This window comes from Hordeum vulgare, chromosome 3H, assembly GCF_904849725.1.
Source record: "Hordeum vulgare subsp. vulgare chromosome 3H, MorexV3_pseudomolecules_assembly, whole genome shotgun sequence".
Classification (NCBI taxonomy): Eukaryota; Viridiplantae; Streptophyta; class Magnoliopsida; order Poales; family Poaceae; genus Hordeum; species Hordeum vulgare.
This window is the reverse complement of record NC_058520.1, coordinates 172,150,452-172,177,802: the sequence shown is the minus strand read 5'-3', so window position 1 is coordinate 172,177,802 and position 27,351 is coordinate 172,150,452.

Below are 27,351 nucleotides of genomic sequence, written 5' to 3'. Positions count from 1 at the left end.
CATTTTGCGTTCATGACATGTTCATCTTGTGTTGGTCATATCTTTTAGGTCGTATATCCATTTTAGATGATCTATATATGTAAAATGACTAGAATGACGTGTAGAATCACATGGTCTACTTTAGTTTTTTGTTTAATAAATATAAAATATGTTTAGTTCAGATACGTACCAATTTTTAAATTAAGATATGGGGTCATTTCAAAATAATATAAGTTGTTTCCAACCTCATTTAAAATGCCTAAATAGTATGGTTTATTCATGGTTCACCTCTTGCCATTTTTTACAACATTTAACATTGTCATGTACCTAAACAGTAGTGAACTAATTAATTCAAATGTGGAGTTTCGTCAATTTGGAACTCGTTGCATATTGAACTTCATTTAATTTGTAGTATTTATTGCCTTGCTTGTCATGCCTTGCATAATTGTATGGTCATGCATCATAATTGTTTGCGCATCATGTCACGAATATGTTGTGGTGTTATCGCGTGTTGATTGTTTGTTTTCGGATTATTTCTTATCGATAGAGTTCTGAAACCGCTTCGGATTGTGAGGGTTCGTTTACTTCTCGGATTCGTTCTTCTTCAAAGCGGGATCACGTGCAAGATGATCATTTCCCTAGATAGCACTACTACCATTTCTATACTAGTTGTCTCGTTTCTATCGCTATGTCTCGCTGCCTACCACCTGTTATGTAAAGCCTCCCAACATTGCCATGAAAATCCTGTAACCCCCTCCACATCCTAGCAAACCTTTGTTGGGCTATCTTACCTCTTTCTCAGACCTTCTTATAGAGTTGCTAGTTGCAGGCGTAAGCTGATTCCATGTGAAAACATTGGTTCCTTGTTATATCACCATATTATTGCTATTTAATCTAATGCACCTATATACTTGGTAAGAGGTGGAAGGCTTGACCTTCTAGCTCGGTGTTTTGTTCCACCTTTGCCGCCCTAGTTACTTGTGTACTGGTGTTATGATCCGTATTGAGCGCTCCTAACATGCTTGCGGTGTTGTGGGAACCCCCTTGATTTTCATTTTGGGATAAATCTCTTCTAGCAAGGCCCAAAATTGGTATTACATTTAATTATATAACACCCTCTATTTTAACTCTCCTCGCTAATTAACTTATTTTATAAATTAGGACCAATTAAAAAAATATGACTGATTGTGATGCTTGATGTGATTGTTGCTTGCTTGCTTGTGTTTGAATCCAATGCTCCTGCTACTCCCCAAACTCAGCTCCTTGACCCAAACCCTTGCCTAATGATCATGCCATGTGTGTAGGACCAAAAAATAATTTTACCAAATATTATTTTCACCAAAAAGCATTTCTTTGATTTAAGCTTTCAAAACCCCTCAGTTGGGATTTGTACTACAAGTCCTGCAATTAGGGAAGTTATTTTTCACCAAATATTTTATTTAAAACCCATTATAAAAATCAATTCCCAAAACCACCATATTATTATAATAAAAGTTAGTTTACTATTTTATTTAAATACCTTTCTGAGAGGCCAGAAATGGTACCTTATGAAGGAAAGTTATTTTTTTTTGCTTTCAAAATATTTGAGAAAATTTAGGGAAACTAAGTGGAAATATATATTCCATATATAGGAATTGCAACACATGGTCATGTTCAAAATATTGGGCAAAACCATTCAAAGCCCTCCCTCCCTATTTCAAGCTTTTCGAATATTTCTATAAGAAATATTCTCAATAAATTCCTGTACAATTCTAGCATGTCACATATGATATATGTGATGATCTTGCCAAGTTTAATCTCAATCAAAGTTGATTTGATTCACTTAATTATTCTAAAACCCTATCTGTCCAGATCCAAATTTAAGCAACTCTACATTGCCAAGTGTCTCCAATTGTGCTCAAATTTTGTGGACATGTTGTGATACTATAATAATGCATCCACACTAAGTGGTCCATCAAGGAGAAAAGAAGAACTTGTCCCAAGGCCCTCAAAACCATGTGTGTTGATTTCTGACTTTGGGAAACTTTACATTATAAAGTTTCTCCAATTGATCCCAAACTTTTTGGGCATGCTTTAATGCTCAAATAATACCCCCACACCAAATATTGTATTTGTGGGAATTGATTTGAATATTTTTGTAAGCAGAAGGCCATTTCTGCCCATTTCATGGGTTTTTCAAGTCTACATTGGAAGCCTTCTCCACCAAATCCCAAATTTGGTTTCCAAGCTTATTTTCATCTATTAGGTGATCCTGTTAAGTTTCATATCAATTGGAATCCATCTGGTAGCCCTAACAGCCATCAAACACCTTGTGTGCATTCAACAAAGTTGCTGCTTTGGCCTCTTCCACTATTTCCCTTGAGCTTATATTTTTACCACAACCTTCCCTAGTTCACTTTTACCTCGAGTAACCTTTCCATGTCCTCTAGTCAATTATTGGAGGATGACTCCATGTATCTACCTTTCAATATCTACCTTGGCAGCACCATTTTTACCCCTCTTGCTATATTTCTGCTTAAGCCAAAGCCCCCAGTTTCTTCTAGGGCATCTCTAGCATGCTAATGCATCATTTAAATCCAAGATATGGCATGCTCATGTGGAAAAATGAGCAGCACATCTGAATCATGATTTCTAGTTGAAATATAGCTTTGAACTGCACGTGGTAGCTAAACTCATTCCCGTGAGCTGAAAATTGGCAGGACTATAGTCCTTCCATGCCTAAGTCTAGTAGACATGGTTTCACCCCATTATCTCTCAAGTAAGTACCCTCATTTCCAACCTTAAGTTTGCTGCTGAAAACTTAATTGCAATCAAACCCTAGTCGAAACTGATCCACTTGGGTTCAAACTCCACCAGTGCTTCATGGCACGCATGCCTTGCATGCTTAACACCTTGGCCTGGCCAAGGGGTGGCCCAGGACATACGTGGCCGTGGTGACCACCACCCTGGCATGCAATAAGGGTGCTCTGCGCTTTGTTTTCTTTCTCCAGGCCATATCCGGCCGTCGCATCTTGTCTAAGCACGCCACAGGACCCCCCTTGACCAGTCCAACCCCTCCCCGACGCAAGCTCGCCTCCAAGACACCCGAGGGACGCGTGCCCTCCTGTTCTAGAGCACGTCTGCAACGCAGCCGAGCTCCTCCTCGTCGGCCTCTCTCCTATTGGCTCCCCCTGAGTGCCGTGAGCCTCCGGACCAACTCCCCCTCCTCCCACGAACCTTTGTAGCCTCCCCACTCCTTCTCCTGATATCCTTCAGCTTCGATGACCACCATGGCGCTGCCCCGGCCTCCCCTGCAACCGGACTTGCCAGCCCCTCCCCTCTCCTCCTCCAACCACGGAGAGAAGCCTAGGATGACCTTGCAGCCTCCCCGCTTCGCTCTTCCCCCTCCAGGTGGTCGGAAAGCTGCTCCCACGGCTACCGTCGCCGTCCTCCGCCTTGGCCACAGGCGCACCTGCTCTCGGCCTCCCTAGCACCTTGGGTGCACCCACGTGGGTGCGAGAGATCTCCCCGAGCCCGCAGGTGGCCGGAGCACTGCCGAAGGTGGCCGGAGCCATCAGAGCGAGTGTAAGCACCAGCTCGGTCGGCCACCCCGACCTCCCCTGTGTGCGAGCTGGAGGTTGGAGAAGGACCCGACCAGTGGGCCCCTCATGTCAGTGAGTCGGAGTCGTCCCCCCCCCCCCCCCGCCCGTTTAAGTGGAAGCACGCTTTGCCCCGCCCGATTCCCGTGCCGCGGTACGCCTTTCCGTGAGAGCGTTTTCGACGTGGCCCTCCGCCTACGTGCACTAGCAGCTGGGCCGGCCCGGGTGCTTATGTTGCACCTTGGGCGCACTATAAGCCATGTGGTAAAGCCTCTTTTCATTTTTCAGAAACTTCATAAATCCATCAAAAAATCATGTGAGGTCCAAATCTGATGATTCAAAATTCTGCAGGTTCCTAAAATCAAGATCTATCCAAAGAGTTGCTTTGCACATTTTTTCAAACAACTTTTATATGGTATTACCATTCAAATGCAGATTCGAATATATTTAGCCCCACCTTGCAAAAATCCTATGGGGTTCAAATCAACTCCAAATGGAGTGGTTCCAATTTCTAGAGCCTTATTATATTATGCACTAGTTTTGAAACATTATTCAAAAAATTTATCTGGCATGCTTCTGTTGCATTAAATAAATAGCTCCTTTTGCTATTTATTCCATGTTATAAAATCCCTGGAATATTCATATCAACCCCAAATCCAGTGAAACAACTTCCTAAATGTTTCTAAAATTTTACTCTGTTAAATGAGTGCCTCCACTCATTTTTATCAGAATGTTTTCTGTAGGCTTCTTTAAGGATCACCTATCCCTGCCTTCATCGATTCAAAAATCCCTAATGGTCCAAACCTCCTATAGCAAGCTTCAGGTATTTTTCTTAAGACCAGAGAGGTCCAAGAAAATAAAACTCCTATTTGTTTAGCACTTTTCTTTCTGCTTGTTGTGTGGCTTCATGTGTTTGTTTTCGACAATAGTGACGGAGTAGACGGAGTACTCGGAGTTGGACAAGAAGACCTCGAAGACCCCGAGGGCTTATGTGAGCAAAGGCAAGCAACCCATTGACCATGTTTGAGAAAACATTTTCATGCATGCCAAGTTGGATACTTTATTCCGATGCATATAGTTAAGGTTATTCGGTGCACCCGAGCATGTCCTTACCGATGGTTCCTCCGGAGCACTTGCATTGAACATGACCTTACCATCTATGAGGGTCACGCTGATAATATGTTGAAAAGTAGATAGTAGTGCTATGCATAGAAAGAGCATGTGCATGATGATGGTAACACAAAGTTGATATCAAAGTTTTTACGAAAACCCCGTCAGGTGCTACTAATGCCCGAGGGTGATGATATTGAGTTGGGTGACCACTTGTGAAAGAAGTGGTGCACTGGGGATATTTTGTGTGATTGGTTTCATAAATGGGATTAGATTTATGATGTGTCGACCGTCCCAACCTTACATGTACGACCATGATACCCCTTTGTGGGATAGGGCTTTGTTGATTACTTTGGTCGGTGCTAGCAAAGAGCCACATTACTTGTGGCTGGAGTGATATGTGGTCACTCTCGGGACGAGATCGTACCAGGTAAGTCGACTATGCTGTTTTTACGTGTTCCGAGCACACCGTTGGTCCCCGCATGGATGATACGGTCCAGAGTTGGTGCTCGTAAGACGTACATCATGTGGGCTGGGTACCAATCGAGTGGACTCTTTGTCTAGTGTCGTAAGGGGAAAGGCAATGATCGGGTAATTACCTCGGGTATGTTATATACCGCGAGTCGTGGATGACACGGAAGTTTCCTGCATCTCGTGGGTACAACATACAACCTCTGCAGAGTGTAAAACTATTCGAATAGCCGTGTCCACGGTCAAAGAAAGTTGGGTGGTGCTGCTTAAACTACATCCAGTCGTTTCCACATAGACCAAGTGTGTGTGTGTGTGTGTGTGTGTGTTTAAAGGTGTTATCTAAGAAAGATGATATGACAAGTTCGGTGACTTGGCATATGGGGTGAACCTGTGGTGTTCAACCCTCAACAGATTTGTTGATATCAGTGACCTGTTCTTAAGATTACCATCTAGCTTATGATGCATATCCACACAAGTACTTGACCATGTTCATTTTCAATAAAAACTTGCTTTCCGCAAAGGCTGCATATTACTTTATTATCGTACCAACTGCATTATCCATACCATGAGCTGTTTGTGAATACATTCAAAGTACTCATTGGCTTGCCACTTGTTATTTCATTGACCAGGTATGAGAGAACATGAAATGGTGAAGGGTAACTTGGTGACGTTCCTGCGAGCTAGGACGCTTCCGAGTCAGAATGCCTGTAGGTTAAGGCTGATGGCATGGGTTCACGCTTTCGACCAATATTTCCTCCTATTGGTCCAGTTTGGTGTGTTGGCCTTCAAGGCCCTATATATGTAACACTTGACCGCAATGGTTATTATTTGTATCAAATGGTATGTATGGATGTAAGACTCTTGTTATTCAGTTCCTGTATGTTCACTGAGCATTGATCTCTGGGATCATTCAGCACGTTCATTCGGCGATCTTGACTCGTAAGTCGGGGTCCCCACAAAGCTGGTATCAGAGCCATCCTAACTGTAGGAAGCCCTTAGTTAGCTTGGACGTTAGCTAGGACAAACTATTTTGCAGACCTTTCAAAAGTACTTTCAAAACCTGTATCTTTCTCACCTCTCCTAAATTTTCAAAGGAAGCAAGCTTTTTGCCTTAACACTTCCACTCTTATTCTCTTGAGACTCCTCGTTTGCTTCTTCAAAACTTGCAAATGGCCGCTATCACCCTTATGCCTGACCATGGGATTACTAAAATCCTCGTGTGTAACTCGGAAAGAAGAAACCTTTCCAAGCGACCACCCATGTACTTGGAGGACAAGGATGGCAACGCTACGACCAGACGACACCAACAGAAGTACCTCCATGAGGAACAAGGACCTCGAGGCCCAGGAGAAGGCGACACCCTCGACACTGTTCCGGGGTGATGCCACCTACACCTATGATGATGTTGACGTAATATGTGCAAGACCATGATCTGCCTCGCTAATAGAGCGACCCAGTCAACATCAAGGTTGTGTCAACCACCACCGGTGGATGAGAACCTCGCCTTTTGGTCCGCCACAGCTTAGTGAGCAGGAAAATGATTCTCTTCATCCCCCGCTCTAGGTGTCTATAATGTGATCATTGTGACTGACAGGTCGAAACTCTATCATGCCTTGCTGATGTCATTGCATAAAGGTCGTCCACTTAACTCTCGACGCCTTTGAAGGCAAGAAGACAATGACAAAATTTAAAAGATAACAGAAGCCCCTGTCAACAACAGCTGAGAGGAATCACCTTCGTCAGCAACTCTCCAGAAGCGAAGTCGTCAAGAATTCTTTCCAACTCAACCCGAGTCTTTTTGGCAAACAACAACAAGAGACATGGCAACACCATGAGAAGGTCCATAAGACTGAGCGGACTCCTCTCTAGAGCACGAAGCAAGCATGGATGTCAAGTCCAAGAACCCTAGGGTAGGATGAGTCGTAAATCCCATATACGAAGTCAAGTCCGTGAAATCGTTCGAATGGGACCATGTTGTGTGTTGATTGTTTTTGTTTATTTGTGCTTCGATATAAGTCGCGCTTTTGCTCTAAGCAACAAGCACGTGGTTATATCACCTGCCTCATCTTGATGTTTGAGTTGACTTTTCAACACTTGTTGATTGCACCTACACTATAACACCCCTTTGGCACTTCCCTCTATGCTCCTTCCTCTCCCCCACCTTTCTCGACAACTAGGGACCAGCAAGACAAGATGCACCAAAGATCCACCTCGACGAGCAGGTGATACTGAAGACGCTGACTATGATGTGCTCAACCAGGTGCGACGTGTGGAAGTTATGCTTCCCTCAAGATTGGAAAACCCCTCTCTAGACCAGACTAACCCCCATAAGCTTCCCCAGCTCGAATCTCTGGTCACGTGTCTAATACATGGATTTGCCAGAGCACCTGTTGAACCCCAATAAACCCCCGCTTAGCACCGGGTTCTTTATGGAACAAGTGATCACGGTGAACAAGTATCCTTCAACCTTAAGCCAGCACCAAAACCCCGATGCCATAGGAACGATCGTTCTGAGATATATGATTTGTAGGCAATGTATGTTATGATGATAATATGTATCTTGAGGATATAGCTAAACTATCTCGGTGGATCGTAAGACCTTTATAAAGGTAGGTGAAATTGGTGGAACAAGTTGATAAGTAACATAACCTACATATTCCTAGAGTAAGCTTGGATTCAGTAGGGTGATTATGATCATGACCCAAAATCCTTGGTGGTATAATTGACTTTAACAAGTAGTTGACATGTTTTGATGATGTTACCATAATGACTTGGAGTAGCAAGTAAGATTTCTTATTGGACTTGAGTTTTGGATGAAATAGGTAATCCCAATAGGGTATCGATGATGTATGAGGCCGCATGGTTCGGAGTAAATTGGATTTAGCCTGATGATCTCGATCATGATACCATGTTTCTAGGTGGATAACGAGTAGAAGTAATTGGAGTTGTCGCAATGATTTACAAACATATGTAAGCTTAGCCTTAGAGATTAGTTGACCATGATATTGGAAGTTGGCGGATACACTATGACGAAGTCCTGGCGATGATATGTGGAACATGAGGACTCTAAGTTATTATGTAGAATCCCATCAATACTGGATTTGTAGGAGCAACGGGTCAAGTGAAAATTGGTGGAATGATGAACCACTTGATCGGTTTGTAGTAAGGAAACAATATCTTGGATTGGTGTACTACATGTTTCCTTAATATAGGAATGCAGTACCCTGTCCAACGGGTGATCTAGCTGAGCACTTGGATTTGTGGTGTCTTAATTCAAGCATAGAAGCTTGTATGCTCACCCGAGGATTTTTACGTAGGGGTGCAGGTGTAACATAGTTATAGTATACCTATGAGATTTAGGTTAAGGTCTTCCCTCAACCCTGGAGTCGACTAGCATGACTGATGTGGAGTTGACTTATGTGAGATGGTGTCTTTGATGAAATAGGGTGATTGTAGTCCAGAGTGAGAGGTTAGGCTATTGGCATCTAAGGAATGTGCTTAAGGATAAGATGATAGATGTTCACTCACATCCTAAGTTCCTTGAAACCCCAGAGCTTCACCGAGCCATAAGGTGATCGGATTATGACCATAGGAAACGTCTCTAACTTGTTAGAATATGGCCAGTACTCCGTCCGACCACCACCCATCGTGTCTATGACGAACATGGGCATGAAGGACTAGATCGTGTTGGACCACGAACCTCTCGGCCAGTGACCGCCCATAGCGAGTTCCCACTCTCCTCACCTGTCTCAGGAGCACTGTGCTTATGTGATGCTTAGGGAAATATGTTGTTATCCTCGTGGATGACATACCTATCCACTCAACAAGAGGATGAACACTTTAGTCCTGTTTGGACGGCCCCCAGGAACCCGATCGCTATGCCTCTCGGGAATAAGGTGTTATCTCAAGAGAATGGGTTTCTCGAAGCGACCTCAAGAAAGCAGAAGTCTATCACTCCCAAGACAATACGAAGAACCGCCATGGTTGGGAAACCTCGACAATGAAGAAGAAGTAGTAGAAGTCAACCACCAATCCTGCGCCGGCTACATCAACGATGTCAAGAAGCCTCGACGATTCAAGCCGATGAAGCCTTTGTACAGCGAGAGACATCAGAGAGCCTCTTCTTGGTCCAAATCAAGGACGAAAGTCCTAATTGGATCATGGTGAAAACCTGCTAAAGGCGATTCACCCGCCTGCCGATTCGAAGACCTTAGGTACTTGATAACTGGCCTATACTATTGGGTAGCCAGCTCATCCCAAACCCCTCGTGAACCTTCCCAGATGGTAGAACCCATTCTGAACACCGAGTCTCCGAGCTTTGACTCATGGGCGAGACCCAACCCACACCCTTTCATGACAAGCCTTCGAAGACCCACTGCAATACTCCCGAGGATGAAGACCACCTGCAACCATAGCTCGCATGCCTTAAGGGCGTCAAGGACTTCCCCGTCAGCAGGGAGCTACGCGAAGTCCTTGACCCTTACGTTCTAACACGAGACATTTAGATATCACTAACCGACATGAGCAGCCCCAGTACCAGAACCCACACACACTATCTTGCCATGCATTCCGACTTTGGAATGCACTTGCAAGCCAGAACCTTGCACAAACTTAGTTCACCAAGCCCTTGACCCTCAGTCAAGCCTAACTTATTGCCAGAACCCGCTCATGGTCAGGCAAGGACGTGCGGAGCATTCGAAGCTGTATCATCAAGCTCCTAAAGACCCACAACTGCAACATAGGGACGTGAAGGCTGCCTCCAACTTAAAATTCAGTATCTCTCCAACGCATAGCCTAGAAATCTCGAGGACGAGATTTTCTAAAGGGGGTAAGGTCTATAACACCCTGTGTTTTAACTCTCTTGGCTAATTAACTTATTTTAAAAATTAGGACCAATTATTTTTTTTATGACTGATTGTGATGCTTGATGTGCTTGTTGCTTGCTTGCTTGTTTGCTTGTGTTTGAATCCAATGCTCAAGCTACTCTCCAAACTCATCTCCTTGACCCAAACCCTTGCCTAATGATCATGCCATGTGTGTAGGACCAAAAACTTCTTTTACCAAATATTATTTCCACCAAAAGCATTTCTTTGACTTTAGCTTTCAAAACCTGTGAGTTGGCATTTGTACTACAAGTCCTCAAATTAGGGAAGTTATTTTTCACCAAATGTTTTATTTAAAAACCATTATCAAAATTAATTCCCAAAACCAACATCTTATTATTTTAAAAGTTAATTTACTATTTTATTTAAATACCTTTCCAAGAGGCCAGAAATGGTCCCTTATGAAGGAAAGTTATTTTTATTGCTTCCAAAATATTTGAGAAAATTTAGGGAAATTCAGTGGACATATATATTCCATATATATATATGAGTTTCAACACATGCTCATGTTCAAAATATTGGGCAGAACCCTTCAAAACCCTTCCTGCCTATTTCAATCTTTTGGAATATTTCTATAAGAAATATTCTTAATAAATTCCTGTACAATTCTAGCAGGTCACATATGATATATGTGATGATCTGGCCAAGTTTAATCTCAATCTAAATTGATTTGATTCACTTAATTATTCTAAAACCCTTTTTGTCCATATCCAAATTTGAGCAACTCTACATTGCCAAGTGTCTCCAATTGCGCTCAAATTTTGTGGACATGTTGTGATACTATAATAATGCATCCACACCAAGTGGTGCATCAAGGAGAAAATAAGAACTTGGCCCAAGACCCTCAAAACCATGTGTGTTGATTTCTGACTTTGGGAAACTTTACATTATAAAGTTTCTCCAATTGATCCAAAACTTTTTGGGAATGCTTTAATGCTCAAATAATGCCCCCACACCAAATATTGGATTTGTGGGAATTGATTTGAATAGTTTTGTTAGAAGAAGGCCAATTATGCCCATTTCATGGGTTTTTCAAGTCAACATTGGAAACCTTCTCCAACAAACCCCAAATTTGGTTTCAAAGCTTCTTCTCATCTATTAGGTGATCCTTTTAAGTTTCATATCAATTGGAATCCATATGGTAGCCCTAACACCCATCAAACACCTTGTGTGCATTCACCAAAGTTGCTGCTTTGGCCTCTTCCACTATTTCCCTTGAGCTTATATTTTTACCAAAACATTCCTTAGTTCCCTTTTACCTCCAGTAACCTTTAAATGGCCACTGGCCAATTATTGGAGTATGACTCCATGTATCTACCTTTCAATTTCTTCCTTGGCACCACCAGCTTTACCCCTCTTGCTATACTTTTGCTTAAGCCAAAGCCCCCACTTTCTGCAAGGGCATATCTAGTGTGCTAATGCATCATTTAAAACCAAGATATGGCATGCTCAAGTGGGAAAAATGAGCAGCTCATCTGAAACTTGATTTCTGGCTGAAATATAGTTTTGAACTGCACCTGGTAGCTAAACTCATTCCCCTGAGCTCAAAATTGGTAGGATTGTAGTCCTTCCATTCTTAAGTCTAGTAGACATGGTTTTAGCCCATCATCTCTCCAGTAAGTACCCTCATTTCCAACCTTAAGTTTGCTACTGCAAACTTAATTGCAGTCAAACCCTAGTCTAAACTGATCCACTTGGGTTCAAACTCCATGAGTGCTTTATGGCACGCATGCCTTGCATGGTTGACACCATGGCCTGGCCAAGGGGTGGCCCAGGACACACGTGGCCGTGGTGACCACCACCCTGGCATGCAATAAGGGTGCTCTGCACTTTGTTTTCTTCCTCCAGACCATATGCGTCTGTTGCAGCTTGTCTAAGCACGCCACGGGACTGCCTTGACGAGTCCAACCCTCCCCGATGCAAGCTTGCCTCCAAGACGCCCCAGGGACGCGTGCCCTCCCGTGCTAGAGCGTGTCCGCCACGCAACCGAGCTCATCCTCATTGGCCCCTCTCCTTTTGGCTCTCCTCCAGCGCCCTGAGCCGCCAGACCAACTCCCCCCTCCTCCCATGAACCTTTGGAGCCTCCCCACTCCTTCTCCTGAGCTCCTCCACCTTCCATGGCTGCCATGGCGCCGCCTTGGCCTCCCCCTGCAACCAGGCTTGCCAGCCAATCCCCTCTCCTCCTCCGACCGCGAAAACAAGACCAGGATGACCCTGCAGCCTCCCCGCTCCCCTCTTCCCCCTCCGCATGCCCGGAATGCCACTCCCATGGCCACCGTCGCCATCCTCCACCTCGGCCAAAGGCGCACCTGATCTCGGCCTCCCCAGCGCCTTGTGCTCATCCAGGTGGGTGCGGGAGATCTCCGGTGGCCGGAGCACTTTTGGAGGTGGCCGGAGCCACCGGAGCGAGTGCAAGCACTGGCTCAGTCGGCCACCCCTGCCTCCCCTGCGTGCGAGCAGGAGGTTGGAGAAAGACCTGCCCCGCGGGCCCCCTCTTGGCAGTGAGCCGGAGCCTGGGCCCCGCCCATTTAAGTGGAAGCGGGCTTTGCCTCGCCCGTTTCCCCTGCTGCGGTAGCGCCTTTCCGCGAGGGCTTTTTCGATGTGGCCCTCCGCCGGCACGCACTAGCAGCTGGGCTGGTCCGCATGCTTATCTTGCGCCCTCAGCGCACTAAAGCCCCGTGGTAAAGCCTCTTTTCATTTTTCAAAAACTTCATAAATCCATCAAAAATTCATGTGAGTTCCAAATGTGATGATTCCAAATTCTGCAAGTTCCTAAAATCAAGATCTATCCAACGACGTGCTTTGAACATTTTTCCAAACAACTTTTTATGGTATTAATATTCAGATGCAAATTTTAATATATTTAGCCCCACCTTGCAAAAATCCTATGGGGTTCAAATCAAATATAAATGGTGTGGTTCCAATTTCCAGAGCCTTACTATATTATGCACTATTTTTTAAGCATTAGTCAACATTTTTATCTGACATGCTTCTGTTGCATTAAATAAATAGCTCCATTTGCTATTTATTCCATGTTATAAAATCCATAGAATATTCATATCAATTCCAAATCCAATGAAACAACTTCCTAAATGTTTCTAAAATTTTACACTGGTAAATGAGGGCCTCCACTCATTTTTAATGGAATCTTTTCTGTAGGCTTCTTTAAGGATCACCTATTCCTCCCTTCATCCATTGAAAAATACCTGATGGTCCAAACCTCATATAACAAGCTTCAGGTATTTTAATAATGACCAGAGAGGTCCAAGAAAATAAAACTCCCATTTATTTAGCACTTTTGTTTATGATTGCTATGTGGCTTATTGTGTTTGTTTCCGATAATAGTGACGGAGTAGACATAGTACTCAGAGTTGGACCAGAAGGCCTCGAAGACCCCGAGGGCTTATGTGAGCAAAGGCAAGCAACCCTTTGACCATGTTTGAGAAAACATTTTCATGTATGCCAAGTTGAATGCTTTATTCCGATGCATATAATTAAGGTTATTCGGTGCACCCGAGCATTGTGTTAAAACCGATGGTTCCTCCGGAGCACTTGCATTGAGCATGAGCTTACGATCTATGAGGGTCACGCTGATAAAATGTTGACAAGTAGACAGTAGTGCTACACATAGAAAGAGCATGTGCATGATTATTGTCGTGGTTTTGTCACGACAGATGTCCTCGTGAAAGGACTTAGTGAAGGAGCCATCGCACCTTGGTGGCGACTCAAAGGAGGTGAGAGAAAGCGGGACTTGGATTTACCCAGGTTCGGCCCCTCGTGTGGAGGTAAAAGCCTACGTCCTCCTTTGTGTAGATTGGTGATGGTTTCGATTACAAGGAGGGCGTAACTCGCCTGACCTAGCTCTCAATGATTTCGAACTTGCCCTATCTGCCCCAGAGACTCGCCTTTATATACAAGACGAGGCCCTAGGCCTTACAAGCGTCCTGGCCATGCTACAGATCGTGGCCTTCCATATCTCTAAGTCGTCGTGCTCTCCAAGACTGGAAACCTCCTTGGCGGCTTATCTTCTGCATCAATCCTGAATCGCCATCCGGCTCACGGGCCCTTGGGCTAAGGCTTGTATTAACAAAGTATGAGTCGCCCTTTTAGTGACCCGGCCCAGTTAGGGCGGGTTACACCGGAGGTAATATCCCCAATATTAGGCCCCGGATTGACTTGAATTTATTCATGCCAATGAACTTCCACGCTCACTTTGGGCGACTTGTATTTCTTCCATCTTTTGACGAATGACAAGCCGCCATCCCTCATAAATTATTTGAGCCGCCAAGTAGTTATTGATGACATCACATTTTCCCTCCAGTTTCGGGATTTGCCGATGTAATCGCCCAACGGATCTTTTTCACCATCACTTCGTTATCCCAAAAATCCAGGCGCCATCATTGCGAATTTTCAATTTGTCGCCTTTATTCCTGCGCCTGCCATTTTGTCTCCACCGCCCAGCCTTTAAATAACCGCACGGGGGAGTGGGGGCGCCGTCACCTACCCCACTTCATCTTCCTCGTCAGCTTCGTCTTCCTTGCACCTACGCTTCGGCCTTCTCGCTGTTCCCGAAGCTCCATCGCCAGCCACTGCAGTCCGGGCGTCTCTAGGCCAACCGAAGGCGCGGTCTCCACTGCGGATCTTCCGCATCCATCTCCTGGAATCGTCCTCCTCTCTCAGGTAAAGGCATTTCCTCCATTAGGGTTAGACCTCGACCCCCATGTTCTTCTAGGTTAGCTTAAGAATGCGATGAACATCTCCCCTCTATCTTGGATCCGTCAACATGCTTGCGGTAGATTCTTTGTAGCAGTAGATCATGGTCGTTTCACCGCATCTCCCGGCCATTTTGATGTTTTACTTCATAGATCCATACGGCATCCCTGTCGCATTTTTCGCGTTCATAGCTTTTCATAATTTCGACAGGCATTATCTTTTCAATTTTGTCCACCCGTAGATCCGTAATTTATAGCTCGTTTTTATAAACATGTTTATCTTCCTTCCGGAAATATCCCTAAGGAAAAAATCCTTTGGAATCGCTGATCACCTTCTTCCATCATGGCGAGTTAGAATATCTCCATAGCTACGCCTTTGATTACTGAATGGCGAGTCATAACGTCCTTGTAGACATGATGTAAATCACTCAACTAGCGAGTTATAATATCCCCATAGTTACGCCTTTGGTCACTAAATGGCGAGTCATAATATCACTGTAGACATACTGTAGATCACCCAACTGGCGAGTTACCATTTACGTGGTTTCCAATAAACCGCCTTGTCCCTTCCTTTTGTAGTCATGGGCAAAATCTCGAAATGCAAATTGTTACCAACCAAGATCACGGACGCCTATCTTGAGAAATATGTTCTGGCGGGTTATCTTGATCCTAAAGAAGTCCTTGGCTAGCGGACTGCCCCAGGCGAGGAGACTCCCAATCTTGCCGAGGGGGAGGTAGTCGTTTTTGATGATCATCTTGAACGAGGCTTCAAGCCTCCCGGGTCAAAATTCTTCAAAGACGCTCTGCACTTCCTCAATGTTCACCCTCAAGACTTGGGGCCAAACTCCATCAGTAATTTCTGCCAATTCCAAGTATTTTGCAAGACCTATCTGCAGATAGAATCCATAGTGTTACTGTTCTGGAACTTCTTCTATCTGAACCGCCAGACCGAATTCACCAGCGGGCCTAACTTGGAACTTGGGGGAGTTAACATCCAGCGACGTCGCGAATGTGGGTTTCCATTTGTCATTCTGCCTAACCATCCCAAAGGCTAGGACGAGTCATGGTTTTATTGTCGTGACACATCTCCTCCCGGCGAGAACCCACTTCCGGGTTACAGAGAAGAACGCTTGCCCTTGGACTTCAAGTTGCCACAGAAACTTACCGAAGAAGAAGAATCAACCTTCATCCCTGTCTTCTCCCACCTATGGTCTTTCACCAATAATGGACATACTGGGATGGACCTAGTCCGTTGTTGGGTGGAGTGGAGGATGGCCTGATGTGCGAGTATGATGGAAGCAGGAACCACCCCCAATGCTTCTTCCATACAAGACTCACCGAAGAAGACATTGTCGAATGATCAGGAAATTGACTAGCGAGCCCTTGGAGAACTGCGCCAAGATTGGGCTTAAGCCTTTCTGCCTTTCCAACCCGGCTCTAGCGGTAACAATTCTAAGCTGCCTCTTTTCATTCTTTCAATATGTTTCCTAATGTTCCTGATCTGAACCGTCATTACATCAATCAGAAAGGATCAGCATTTTGGTCTCGAAGGCCGAAGGTGATTGTCCAGAATACAACCAAGCCGCCTCCTAAGAAAAAGAAGAAGAACAGAGGCAAAGCCGCCGCCAAGGAGTCATCTGTCGTAGGCGAGTCTCGAGCCGGCGAAGAACAATCAGAAGTAAAAATTTACCCTTTTGCTTTTTGTTACTATCTTCCGACTTATGCTTATGCCCCATTACCTTTGTTCGTAGGAGGATGACTATGAGAGCCAAGATGACATCGTCGAGGTAATTTCTATTTCTTCTGACTCAACTTCTTCTTCTCCTAGGCCAGCCAGGCGGATTTGTAGAAAAGTTCCCATGTCTCACCCAAATGCTCATCTGGACCCAGATTTCCTTTTGAAGAAGGCAAGATATACCCCCAAACGTCAGAGCCGAAGTCATTCTGGCGACTTAGTTTCTGGGTTACCCAAAAAGACAACTGGTCGGAAGCAACAAAGCGAGGTATACTCCTGTTAACATCTTTCCCCTCTTGTGAAAAATGTTATTCGCAATTCGTTCACTCCTTGAACTTTTGTCCATTAGGTCTCTCCTCCTTCATCCGGCGACTCAGTAATGTCGTCTCTTCCCCCAATGATTCGTGTACTGGGGTAAGTTCTTTTATTAACCATTTTGCTTCCGAATAATGATACTCTCTCTATCTTTGATGTCTTTTCATCTCAGAGCACAAGCAAAGAAGAGAAAAACTGGCGACTTGTCTTCTGCTCCTAAAACAACTTAGGTGTTTGGTAAGAGCACCTCTGTCCCAGAATTTGACGAAGACCCAGCAGCGGCTCATGATGTCCTTTTGGATGACATTCCTGACGTCCGGACTGATCCTCCAAGCCCTCTGAAGGAGGCTACTGAAAACATTAACCCGCCAAGCTCTTCCAAGGCGACTGAAGACCCAGATACCGTAATTGTTACTCGTACTGGCTACTCCAAGCCTGCAACGACGGTGTTATCCAAACATGCATCCAAAGAGACCCATCCTTCTCAGAGCAAGACATCACTAAGCTGAAGCTTCCCCATTATGAGAAGCTTGAATTTGAGAAACTCTACTCTCGCTTCGTAAGTCACGTGGAGACAAGCTATGAAATGGAGAAGAGCTTGATCAACATGATGCGAATCAAACATGAGGTACGCCCTTTGTTATTTGTATTTCCACCCATTAGCTTTCCAGAAAACTAGTTTTGTTTGATGAATTGTGTTGGTTGCATTACATGGGAGACCCATATCTGTCCGTAGCCCCCAAGGGCCGGGTCATCTTCTTGAAAGATGAGCCGGGTCTTGAATTAGATAAAACTTCAACCTGTAGCCCCCAAGGGCCGGGTCATCTTTTTAAAGATGAGCTGGGTCTCGAATTTGATAAAAAACTTCAACCTGTAGCCCCCAAGGGCCAGGTCATCTTTTGAAAGATGAGCCGTGTCTTGAATTTGATAAAACTTTCAACCTATCGCCCCCAAGGGTCGGGTCATCTTTTGAAAGATGAGCCGGGTCTTGAATTTGATAAAACTTCAACCCGTAGCCCCCAAGGGTCGGGTCATCTTTTGAAAGATGAGCTGGGTCTTGAATTTGATAAAAATTTCAACCTGTGGCCCCGAAGGGCCGGGTCATATTTTGAAAGATGAGCCGGGTCTTGAATTTGATAAAACTTCAACCTGTAGCCTGCAATGGCTGGGTCATCTTTTGAAAGATGAGCCGGGTCTTAAGTTTCAGGGATGTTGCGTGCAACAGTTCTCAAACTTGCCTCCCCAAAATTTGTTTGCAGGAATCCTTGACCCGGGCCGAGTCATCCTTAGCTGATTTGAAGAAAAACTTAGCCGAACAGCAGAATGCTCAGACCGAATCTGAAGTTGGCCCTTGCTGATATGGAGAAAATGAAGGCTGATCACCAAAAATTTGAGAAGAAAGCCCATACTGATCAATCCGCCATCATGAAGCGGGTGGAAAAAGCTGAGGAGAAGCTAGAAACCTCTCTACAAGAGCTCTTCGGGTTAAAAAAGCATATCTCCAACATGACCCAAGCCATCTTTGGTAATAATCCATTTCCTTCGTCTTGAAAAGAACGTGCAATACAATTTGCAAATACTCACTGTCACATGTTATCCTTTGTAGGTCCGCGAGCTGCCAATCTCCAAAACGACTACATCCTGAAGCTGAAGGCGATTTACACCTTTATAGAGTAGTTGTATACGGGAAGCATGATGACAATGAAGGCAGTGATGGGGAACAAGGAGCCAATTAAATCCATCAAGAATATGTTGGGTTGCCTGTCAACGCTGCCACCTCAAGTAGAAGAACTGAAGAGGTCAGCCGCCCGCAAGGGAGCTCTGACTACCCTAAGTCGGTGCCTGGCCTATGCTCCCGAACTCAAGCCAGAGGAGGTAGCTTATGGTTATCCTGAATTGAAAGATGACGAGTCGGAGTTCACCGAAGAAGATTTCCACCGGGTTGTGAAAGAGTCTCGCTCCGCGACGACTCAGCTAGCGGCCAGCTTGGATTTGAACAAATACCAGGCTGCGTATGACGACAGTAATAAAAAGGTGACTCCTCCTTCGTTCAAAGTTACCACCCTGACTCCCCGCCGGCGTAAGAACCCCTTCGACTTTGAAGCTTATCTATCTGTCTTCTGGAGTGATGAAGATGAATTTGTCGCCTTGTGCAAGTGCAATTGGAAATTGGGTGACTTACAAATTGAAGATGGAGAGCAAAGTTGTCAGAATCGCGATTTTGAATCGGATCGGAGCTTCGTTGCTAGGATCGTGAATCGTAGAATCTTAACTATCAGGATCGTAGAAACTTAGATTCTATGATCAGAATCATAGAATCGGATGGGCAAGTTTGGATCGTAAGATCGTAAGATTCTAAGACTTGAGTCACGATTCTGACAACTTTGATGGAGAGAGCTCAAGGTAGGGTGACCCAGAGGCGGCTTGAGTTCACTCAGCGCGTAGTCAGTTCTTAAAAAACTATTTGATCTTTTTTCTGACCGGGAGATGATGCCCGGTATGGCCTAGTGAGCCATGTAATAGTTTAGGTTTCAGGGTAACAATCTTCCAGCCATGCCTTCTGCTTGATAGTTCTGAATTGATATCCTTGGTGTGAATCATAAATCGCCTTTCCCAATCCTTATGCTTGATAGTTAGGAAAACACCATAAGTCGACTCAATGCATTGCGGCAAGAGATAAACCCGCCCAGTGGGTCATGGCGAGTTATAAACAAGGAGCCGGTTCAGTGAGTCGCGGCGAGTCATAAAAAAGTTTTACGAAACCTTGCGGCAGTGCCACAAAGATAGTCATAAAAATTTGTCGGCTCTATGAGCTACGACAGGATAGGACGAGTTTGCAAAACTCTAGTGCTACCCCAAGAAGGCTTTTGCAACAGCCCAAGTTATTTAGACCGGCTGATCACGCGTAAGTCAAGCTTCAGTGAAGCAAGTTCGGTGAACCAATGGTTTCTCTATTTGCCATGTGTGGCTCTGGCCGGTACCTTGCATGTTTTAACCAAGGCGAGTTCAGGGTCCAAAAAGCGGATTGACTCGCCCAAAGTACATGGGTCCGTAGGGCAACTCGTCCAACACATAGTCCAGTATAACCATTTGTAATGCAGTAATTTTTCTCTAGCCAAGAGGGTATTCAGGCTAAACTCAGTGAGTGGAAGCCCCCAAGTGACCTATGATTAGGGAAAAGTCAGACATAGGATTGCAGAAGCATTTATGCTCTTACTGCAAAATGACTTGGGAACTAGTAGGCCCCAAGTAAGCCGGCATAGTTCTCGAAATCAGTTAAGGCGCCCATGTTTGAACCATGTAACGTGGAAACTTTGGTCCTCTTTGGCTTACCAGTACCCAATTTTGAAATAAGTGCAGCATGGTGACTTATGCTCTTTGGTACTGATAGCGTCCATGTTTGGACGACTTATGGAACAATAAAGACTCGTGCTTTCAAGAAGCTGAAACGTCAAAGGACCCGAAGTTCGTGGGTGCCGGCTTTATTGCTTTAGAAATAAAAGATTACAAGTTTTGAGATTGCACAAAAGAAATGAGCTCATGGCTCTAAGTGTAGTAAGGCCGCAAGTGAGCATTATTCCAAGGGCGAGTTGTCTCGACCTCTGTCGTTGGCCTATCAGGACGAAGATCCACCAAGTAGTATGAACTATTCTAAAGGTTCTTGCTGATGACAAACGGTCCTTGCCATGGGGGTGATAATGTCACGCCCAAGATGCGACCCTATCCTCAATTTGGCACGAGCGCCTCGTCAGGGATAGAAGCGCATCTCGTCGTGTCGCCAGAATGGATATCGTTACAAGTAGATGTACTGAAAAGAAGAGATATATATAGAGAATTGGCTTACACTCGCTGCAAGCTACATCAGAGTCACATCAGTACAATACATAATCATCATGAATAAGAGCAGGGTCCGACTACGGACGAAAACAAACGAGAAAAGAAGAATGACGTTCGTCCTTTCTATACCAGGCTGCCGGCCTGGAACCCATCCTAGATCGATGAAGAAGAAGAAGAAGCAACTCCAAATGAACAATCAACGCGCTCGCGTCGAGTAACCTTTACCTGTACCTGCAACTATTGTTGTAGTAATCTGTGAGCCACAGGGTACTCAGCAATCTCATTTCCAAAGGTATCAAGACTAGCAAATCTTAATGGGTGAGGTATGGTTAACTGGAGAGGTTGTAGCAGCGGCTAAGCCTATATTTGGTGGCTAAACTTACGAGTACAAGAAATAAGAGGGGGGAGATCTACACATAACGGACGTGAGCTACTGATGATCAAATGAATGATCCTGAACACCTACTTACGTCAGACATAACCCCACCGTGTCCTCGATCGGAGAAGGAACTCACGAAAGAGACAGTCACGATTACGCACACAGTTGGCATATTTTATGAAATTTACTTCAAGTTATCTAGAACCAGTGTTAAACAAAGTTTCCACGTTGCCACATAACCGCGGGCACGGCTTTCCAAAAAGATTTAACACTGCAGGGGTGCTCCAACTAGTCCATCACAAATTACCACAAGCCACATAGAAATCCTCGATCACGACACTCGCGATCTCGTCGGATTCCTTAGTGGAAAACCTCAACTCTGAGATTACCCAAAGCATCACCGGAATCCCGATGCACAAGATATTTCATCACAGGTAATACTAATCCAGCAAGGCCACCCGACGTGTCGACGATCCCGATAGGAGCCGCGTATCTCGTTCTCAGGACGCGACGGATGAGCGATGGTTACCACGCCAAACGCCGAGTTGCCCTGGGTAACGTTAATAAGCTGCTCTGTTTTGGACCAACACTCATGAGGAGCACTGTCCCGGGGGTTGATTAAATTTCCTTGGGTTAATTACTCCCTATGCAGTTCATTAGTTATTAGGCAAATGTAGTACCAAAGTTGGGCCTTGCCAGACCAGCTTTAATCTAAAACGAATTATCAAGGGGGTCCCCATAACAACCCCGATCGTGTTAGGAGCGCTCAAATATGGAACATAACACCGGTAGCCGAAACTAAGGGGGCAAAGGTGGAACAAAACACCAGGCTAGAAAGGCCGAGCCTTCCACCTTTTACCAAGTATATAGGTCCATTAAATTAAATAGCAATTAATATGGTGATATAACAAGGAACCCATGTTTTCACATGGAAGCAACTACACCTGCAACTAGCAACGCTAACAACATGGTTAAGCAAGCAGTCTCATAGCCAATCAGTGGTTTGCTAGGTTGTGAACAGCTAATGGTTTTCATGGCATTGCGGAGAGGCTGATATATAACATGTGGTAGGCAACGAGACAATAACGATAGAAACGGTAAAACTAGCATGGCAATGATAGTAATGGTATCTGGGAAGTGGTCATCTTGCCCGAGACCCCACTTGGAAGAAGAACAACTCCGTGAACTCGGCGAACCAACGTAGTCGAATGAGTCCTCACATTCCGACATGCTTGCAGAATTCTATCGAGACAGAGCAAACCGGAAACAAAGATCAACACAGATATTCACCATGGCAAATACACGACATGAAGCACAACCTATTATGATGCATGATCAGTTCAAATTATGCAAGGCATGGCATGGCAATTCACCTCATGCAAACACTACACATTAAGTGAAGCTCGATATGCATCGAGTTGCATATCGATGAAACTCCACGTTTAAACATTTAGTTCACTCCCGTTTATTTACACAGCAATATTATATGTTGTTACACATGGCAAGAGGTGAAGCGGGTGATTCTACATGACATACTAGTCGGTTAACACACGGGACTTAGAACGGAGCTACGTTACAAGAAACATACAACACAAGGTATTATGCCATGAATGCGTCATGCATGCAAGGTTACAACAACACGGGAAAGAAGAGAAATTAGCATGTGTCGTCACGACGAGCGAAAGGGAAACATGGCGGCAAGACGGAAACGAAGCCACGGCAACGTTCCTATCCCGATAACTCAACGAGAGGTCAGTGCCAATGAATTGGAAGCGTGTGCGTGTCAGGCCAAATAAAGATGGGGTGATCCCGGTTACCGAGTTCCCATGTGTTGGGGGCACAACGAAAGAGGGACAACGTGCAACGGGCAAACATATATGAGCGCAAACATACGATTCATCTCATACATCACATGCACACGGTTCACGGCTACGTTCCAACGTATACCTTCGAAGCGGATCGGGTCGTTCTGGTGTAGGAGAACATGGGTCGTCGTGGACGTCGTGGAAGTCGTTGTACACGTGTCTCGTCGACGGTAGTCGTACACTTGGCGTAGTGGTGCACGGGTCTTCGGCGTCGGTAGGCGTACACTACTCCGAAGATCTTCGGGTCGTCGAGGACGTCGTGGTACTTGGCGAACTTTTCGGATCCGCGGAGGTGGGGATGGTGCACGCGGTCTTCCGCGACGGTAACCAGCGACAGCAGCAACAACTAGTAGCTTAGTGGCAGTAGCAACAAGCACATCAACTAGAAGGCGACAGCAGCAACATCAAGCAGCAAGCAACAAGCAGCAAGTATCATCAGGCCACGCAACCGGCAACAACCAGCAGCTAGAAAGCACGCAACACTATGGCAGCATGCAAGCAGTATAGCGGCAAGCAACAACTACTAGCCTAGCAGCAAGCAGCAGCTACAGACATAGTAGCAGCGCGCAGCAGTCAACGGCATCGGCAAGCAACAGCAACATCAGCTACCTGCAGGCGGCCGCAAGCTACAAGCAGCAGCTTCAGGCAATGCTACATGCAACTGCAGCAAGCGCCGGGACCCAGGGCAGCGACGCGCGCGCGGCTCCGGCGAGCTCGGCATGGGGCTGCGGGAGGCAAGCACGACGGGGCGAGGCAGGAGGCAAGCACGGCTACCGGAGGCGGGGAAGGACGAGGTCGGGCACCTGCAGGGGAGCTTGGCACCGGGCTAGGCTCCGGCGTGCAGGGTGGCGCGGGAGGCCAAGGCGGCGGCAGGAATTGGTCCCAGGGGTGGCGGGACAGCAGAGGCCGGCGACGCGAGGTGGAGCAACTCGGGCAAGGGAGCTGCTCCCTAGCTCGAGGGAGGGCAACGGCGGGGCTGGCGGCGACCGAGGGGGAACAGAGAGGGGAGTCGGGCTAGGGCTAGGGCTAGGGGTCCCGAGGGGAGGAGGAGGAGGCACGGCAGCTGCGAGGCAGCTGCCTTCTGCAGCGAGTCGGAGGGGATCGAGGAGGGAGACGCGCAAGGAGAGGAGAGGGATCGGGACGGGGGAGACGGCGCAGGGGAGAAACAGGGAGAGATAGGATCGGGCTCCGGGTCGCTAGGTTAGGGGAAGGCCGCTTGGGCTTTGGTCCGGCATCTCTCTCTCTCTCCCCTTGTTTTTTTAAAACAGAAAACACACACAAAGAAAGAATTTAACAAAATAAAAAAAAAATACTTTTTGGCTTCTTAAAATCATACGCCAACTATAAGAAATAGATTGGGCATTTTGAACAATAAAATAAAACCCTTTTATAAATAAAAATGAGACTCTATTTTGCAATAAAACAAAAGGAGAAATAGAACCTAAAACCAGAGGGTTGCCCCAAATAATAAGAATACTTTTTAAAAGAGGAGGAACATTTTATTTAGGCAAATCAGAAACTGGAATTGCCTCAAAAGAATTTGGAGAGGAGAGGGGAGTTCCAATTGCACTAAAGACCCTGAGAGCACTTGAAGCACACACACGCAACAGATGATGCAAGATGCCATGATGCAAACTAAAAGATGATGCAACAAATGAAAATAATCACACGACGAAAATGGAAATAAAGGGGAAAACTTGTGGGGCGTCGGCATCGGGCTGTCACAACTCTCCTACACTACAAGAGGATCTCGCCCCGAGATCCAAGAATGAAAGGGGGAGAGGATGAGAAAGAAGAGGAGGTAAAAAAATTTAAGTCGCTTCTTTGACAAACGAGTGAAACCAACAATCCTTGAAGGTTGCAAAGATATGAGGACAGATATGAGAAACAAGCAAGAATTCACGGAAAATTTCGGCAGCACTTCGGTAAGAAAATGGGACAAAAAATTCAATAAGTAGGTAGAATTAGACAATATTCATAACAAACAACTAAATAGAACAAGGGAACACCATGATCTTGACAAAACAAGATGATAGACCCAAAGGAGCAATATCACAATTCCACCGGAATAATAGAATAGGAACTAGCTCATACGAAAGAAGAGAATGACGAAAAGAATGACAACTATCATCACAATAGAATTGAAGAGCCTCCGGAGAGAGAATTGATGTAGCAGTTGGAAAACCAACAACAAAAGGCACAAGATAGTAGTGGGCTTATGAAAATCATCTCAACAAATATGAGGTGACAACCAACCACTAAAAGAAACAATGGTAGTTGAAAGCAAAGATATCAAAACTTCTTACACCAAGAGGGTACATAGAGAACTTGGATTAATGACAAGCACCATGATAGCAACATTCCGTAGGAAAAGCTTTAGGTAAAAACTAAACCAAGATACTCAATTAATAAATCATGGGTTCAAATATCTCATGATCAAAGAATTGGTGGATTTAATTATATCATACTTGAAAGGAAAACTCTTCGAGGCTCCTACACTAACAAGAATGCTATAATACCACCTCAAAGGATAAAGGAAGAACAATGCACTAGAAATAGAAGAGAAAGAATACTTGAGGCACTCCAACAGGAATCTTGAAGAACACTTTGAGAATGAATTGATATCATGATGAACCACCATGAAGGACTTCCGTATACGAATGAATGAAGCAAAGATATGAAGGTAGAAAAGAATAAGACTATGACCTAGCGAAGACTTAGATGAAGCCTCACAAAGAGATACTTAAAATAACTTGGAACTCCGGAAAAGAAAGATAAGCACTTGAGAAAAGAATCGGTATCATGAGCCACTCCGGAAGAAGAATTCAGATTACTATGAACAAGAATAAGAATTATGTTATGCTTATCCTTCATCAAGTTTAATTGATGACAAGCAACGGATTTAGCATAAAACTTATTCTTATTGAAAGAAACTTGAAGAGAGATATAGGTAAGCACCACTTGAAGCATAAATGAAGGAAGCACCTGTAAGAATTCACTATTGAACGGAAATATCCAGAAAGCATGGAGACACATGAGAATGAAGAGATCATGATCTACCTGATAGAAGAAAACTTAAACAAGACACCAGAATAATTGAGAGACGAACGAAGAGACAACCATTGAGAAGAATTGATGATGAAAGCTGAAAGCTGAGAACGAAGATTCTTCTGAAATGATGGGCTTCGGAGGATCGAGAATGAAAACAACTCAGAGAAGCACCGAATAGCACGAAAGGGATTACTCTTGATTGGAAAAATAAGATGACGACACGAAGCTGAAATGATGAATCTTCTAGATAATGAACTAAGATTGAGAGAAACACTCCTTCGGTCTTCCAAGCTGAAAATGAGGAGGAGAAGACCACCAAGAATAACTGAGACACTCCAGAATAAAGAAGAATGAAAGGTTGAGCCAAATACGAGAAATAATTCAAATAAATCTTGAAGAAGTAATATGACTGATGGAAATCATACTTACGTCATAGTTGAAAAAGATTAAGAGATCTCCGGAAAAATTAGAAGAACATATAAGATCTTGGGAAAAACCTATGGGTTATGGGACCACTCAAAGAAACCACCCTTGAAATGATTTCTTAGAAAGAGAGATATTGCACCAGTATAAGGAAAACTAGATGAGGTTGACAACCTCGAAATAATGAAAGATCTGAAACAAGAAACTCAGAGATATCTTCAGCACTCCGGATAGGATAGAGAGAAAAGACAACAAGATTGGCTGACAAGAAACTCCAACATAGGAAGAATTACAAGGATGAAAAGGATATGATGAACACGGAGAACTGAATTAAATTCACCGGAAAAAGATAACCAGATTGAAGGAATGATGCACTAGAACTCCTGAGAATCGTCATAACGAATCACCGGGTAAGAGAGAAAAGAACAGATAGCGGAAGCACAATAAAAAGAACACTCTTGGATGAAAATTGAATCACTGAGAGAAAGGGTGGGAGGGCGGGGAAAATAAAAGACAACTTGGAACAGATGAGATGAACTCCGGAAGAAATGAGAGATTGATCTTGCAAAATTGGAGAGGATAGAATTCAGTTGAAGAGAAGCACACCGGTTGAATGGAATTGATATGATGACTCCGGTTGAAAAGGAATTGACATGACAATCTGATTTGAGCAAAAGGATTAGCACTCTCATATGAATATGAGAATACTACTTAGAAAAGATCTGAAATCACCACTTGACATCGAAGCAACTTGAATTACCATATTCTAACCAAAACAAAGGATGCGTCTTACTAAACAAGCCAGAACAAACTCATAAGAAAGATTTCCATTTGATATTTTCGTGGACAGGATCGCATGGGCTCGATCCTTATAGTAGCCACCAAGTGCAAGGCAGTGCACACGACATACGAAGCGTCCCCGAGTCGTAGCAAGCTACAATGACTCTTTAAGACACAACAAGAACCACTGTAAGTCGACTCAACAAATGAATCCACTACATGTCGAACCCCAA